The sequence below is a fragment of the Tachysurus fulvidraco genome, chromosome 8, assembly GCF_022655615.1.
Source record: "Tachysurus fulvidraco isolate hzauxx_2018 chromosome 8, HZAU_PFXX_2.0, whole genome shotgun sequence".
Taxonomy (NCBI): domain Eukaryota; kingdom Metazoa; phylum Chordata; class Actinopteri; order Siluriformes; family Bagridae; genus Tachysurus; species Tachysurus fulvidraco.
Genome location: NC_062525.1, coordinates 22739230 through 22743312, shown reverse-complemented (window position 1 = coordinate 22743312; position 4083 = coordinate 22739230). Strand labels below are relative to the sequence as shown.

The 4083-nt window shown below is 40.9% G+C and overlaps 1 long non-coding RNA gene across 4 annotated transcripts in view; it reads left to right on the top strand.

The window, feature by feature from the left end:
• LOC113650617 overlaps positions 1-3039 on the top strand; it is a 4283-nt gene extending 1244 nt beyond the window's left edge. Inside the window, exons 2-6 of one of the 4 annotated variants that reach the window (XR_007143735.1) lie at positions 1451-1612; positions 1704-1782; positions 1871-2190; positions 2302-2391; positions 2497-3039. This is a non-coding gene — a long non-coding RNA (uncharacterized LOC113650617). Of the gene's footprint in view, positions 1-1450; positions 2191-2301; positions 2392-2496 lie in introns of all 4 variants that reach the window. The other 3 variants (XR_007143733.1, XR_007143734.1, XR_007143732.1) reach the window with 3 other exon arrangements.
• The last annotated feature ends 1044 nt before the right edge of the window (positions 3040-4083 follow it).

The following is a 4083-nucleotide window of genomic DNA, read 5'->3' as shown; positions in this document are numbered from 1 at the left end:
AGGCTCATACAGACATATTTCACAAGCATATCTCAAAATTCTCCATCTCATACACTACGTTAACGTTAAGAGGAAGGCTAGTAGGTTATGCATGCTAGCTTTAAATCAAAAAACCTGCCCTGCTACTCAAGAATGCAAACTCACCATTATTGCAGGAGCGAAGGATCCGGTCCTTCACGGTCTTCGCCTCGTCCATCATGATGGAAAATGCATTCCTCGTGTTGTTGGGTGGTTGTGTCTCACTTTGAAATTTCAATTTAAAAGAAACCACTTTGATTTGTGGGTCAAATTGTAGCACGTCCTCGATAGTTTGAGTTTCCTCCACCAACATTTTAGTGGTTTCCTTCAAGTCAGACGACACGGTCACAGTTAGACTAGATGGGAGAAGGGATGGGAAAAGATCTGGACACAGTTTTTCCAGAACTCCGTGCCAAGTTAAAGTGGTGTGGAGCTGTTTTAATGGATTTTTTAGATTTATTATGGTGCTCGAACCCGTATGATTCTGAACGGTGACGGCGAACATTTTGTTTACTGCAGCCGCAGCCATCATTACCAAGCGCGAACCGTTGACTCTGACAGTGAATGCGAGAATGAGACGAAGCGAACGCACAGGCCACAGTGTGACATCCGATAACCAATAGTGTAAACATAGATGATGTCACAGGTTTTTATTTAAAAGAAAGAATGTAGCCTTCGTTTGTATGTAGGCCTAGACAATTTATATATTTACAATACTTACTAAAATATAATTAATATTATTTTATTGCTTTTGTATTAGTTGTTTGAAGAGTAAAAAAAAAATTCGGTCGGTCTTAACGCAAATTTACAACCGGCAAGTCGATCGGACTTAAAGCAAAAAAAAAAAAAAGAAAAGAAAAAAAAAAAATTGACAGGGTTGGTCGAGTTACAGCAAACAAGAATATTTTTAAGGATGGCCTGACTGTTGTCGTTGTTATCTTACTGTTGTTGGCGTTCTTATTTGCAGGGACTCTCTATTAATAATAATAATAATAATAATAATAATAGTAATATTATTATTACTATTATTATTATTATTATTATAATTATTGGAGGTATCGAGCTGGTTAAAATGAAGTGAATGTTTTGCTTTTTGCATGTTTTACTCACCAAAATCCATTTATTCCACTATTGTTGTTGCCGTTGTTATCTGACTGTGGACGCTGTTGTTATCTGACAACAATAATCAAGGAAAGGGCGGTGACATGAATCCTGAAAACGAAAGTGGGGTTACTGTTATAATTATTTTAAATGTTGTTTTTGTTACTAGTTTTATTATTAACCATAATAAAAACAATCTTATAACAAATATTAGTTTATTATTATTTGTATCATCATTATTAGTATTATCAGTATTATGTTTATTAAAATTTCCCTTCCTCTTAAATAAGACTTGTTTCTCTAGTCTGTGGTGTTGTGTTTCGGTCACTAGTCCCTGGAGGTACGCAGGTACATCGCGTGCTTGGTGAGAGGTCCAGAAGTCCTGCTGTGGTGAATCTCCACCACCACCAAAATGTCCAGCAATCATTGGGTAACAGCAGTCTCCATTTCGTTTTACAAAACTTTATTCAAGACCTCGATCACCTGCATACAGGTAAGATCTTGATTGTTGTAGCACCACAAAGCTTTAGTAAGTACAAAGTAAGTGTAAAAAGTAAATTTCTGCATTTTCTCTCAAATGTGAGTCTGCGGGAGCGTGAGGGCGCTGGTGTCCTGCCATTAGTATACGAGACGACCGTCCACGTGCCGTATGAGGATGGCGAAGTAAATTCATTACGCCATCTGGTTCTTTGTAAAGTTCGTCTCTGTTACGTTTGTTCGCACTGGCCATGTTTTACGTTTTTGTTCACAGCAAACCATTTACCAGGTGAGTCGCTTGTACCATCGCGCGGACGGTCAGTTGGACATGTCCCATGAGGAGGAAGGAAGTTTCTTCACTCCTCATGCTGACTTTGAAGTTCAGTCTTAATTTGAGGTGATTTCAGACCTCGTCCTGAAGCTGCCTGCCATCTGCGAGGCGTTCTCTGTGAGTCTTTACTCGTCTAGTTTCTCTGAAGACTCCACAAGTTACCCCACAAGCAAGTTCCAGACTGTCTCAACTCATGTGGTGTGTTCGTCGAACTCGTCTTCTTCAGCTGCTTAATCACCGGCTTGCCGCCTAAAGCTGTACAGGTAAGTGTCTTGTCAGCGGTTCCAAAAGGGAAAACTCGAATGAATGTTTCTCTCCTAGATGGGGGTGGAAATAACGTCAAGTAACGTCATGATTGTTTTTCTTCTCTACAGTTGGACGGGGGATTCTTGCAGCATATGAACAGCCAGTGGGACATGGACATCAGGGAGCCTGAAGCAGAGCAGCTCTTTTTGCTGCTTTCCGTAAGTGAAGAGTTTGAATAATCTGCTTTAAATTTCAGTGTTTCTATGATCTGTTTCAATAACATAATGCTGTAAATGTGTGTGTGTGTGTGTGTTTGTGTACAGTTAAAGGTGACAATGCTGTTTGAGGAACCGTTCTCGCAGCCTCTGGACCTGTACATTGACCCAGCAGCTTTAGCCACCACGGTGCTACGACTGGTGAAGGATCATGTGCAGAAGATGCTGAAGGCCATGGCAGGAGTCTGAGCAACATCACACTCCTCTGGCACTTACTCACACACACACACACACACACACACACACACACACACACACACACACACACACACACACACACACACACACACACTCACACCTCTGTTTTCTTTCCCTTGCTTTCTCTTTCTCTTCATTTCACTATCTCTACAGGTAAGTACTTATTGCACTGTCTTACTGTGTACACATTTAAACATGTCTTTCTTTTCTTCTCTCCCTGAGCAGCTACACAATACACAACATCGATGGCCTGGCCTCTAACAACAACACCTGCAGCTCCAACACCAGTATCCTTTTTGTTTTTAGTTAATCTTAGTATAGATTTTATAAGATTTTTCTTAGTATAGTATAAGATTTATTAACATTTTTGTATACTATTTATTAAGACTTTAGTATTCCATTTATTAGATAATTAACGTTTATTTTTTTTGTATTGTTAATAGAATTTTTTATGTTTTTATTACAGATTTTTATAAGTGTATTTTATATTTTTTTAATTATACTGTAATAAAAAAAAGCATATATTTCAGGCTTCATTGTAATCATTTACAACACTGCTTAAGTTCATGAGGCGCATGTGGAGGGGAACCAGGCGATCACGAACTACAAGACAGCTTCACCTGCCTGTGATGGTGACGTCTCCTCCTAGATGCGTGAACAATTTCTGGTGCAGAACAACATAGTGGGAAGGAAGACCATCCCTCCCCCCAACGATACTCCACGGAAGGCTGACCACAGACCACATTCCTGACAGGGAATGCGCAGAACAGAGAGCGTCCTGAGCAGCTGCATCACTGTCTGGTTTGGGAATTGCACCATCTCCAATCGCAAGACCCTGCAGCGGATAGTAAAAACAGCTGGGAAAATCGCTGGGAGTCACTCCTCCCTCTCTCACGTTGCATTTGCAAAATCCAACAGCATTGTGGACGACCTCACACACACTCTTCTCCCTCCTGCTGTCTGGGCCCTCACAACCAGACTGTGTAACATTTTCTTACCACAAGCCATCAGACTCAATAAGTAAAGTGAACTGTACCGAGCACAATACACACACACACACACACACACACACACACACACACACACACACACACACACACACACACACACACACACGCACACACACACACACGCAACTGTATGGACCTCACTGATTAGCACCAAATACACAGTCTTCCAATATACCGGCCACTTTTACCGGGTTGGACCCCCTTTTGCCTTCAGAACTGCCTTAATCCTTCGTGGCATAGATTCAACAATGTACTGGAAACATTCCTCAGAGATTTTGGTGCATGTTGACATGATAGCATCGCGCAGTTCCTGCAGATTTGTCGGCTGCACATCCATGATACGAATCTCCCATTCCACCATTTACATTTACATTTACAGCATTTGGCAGACGCCCTTATCCAGAGCAACGTACATAAGTGTTTAAAT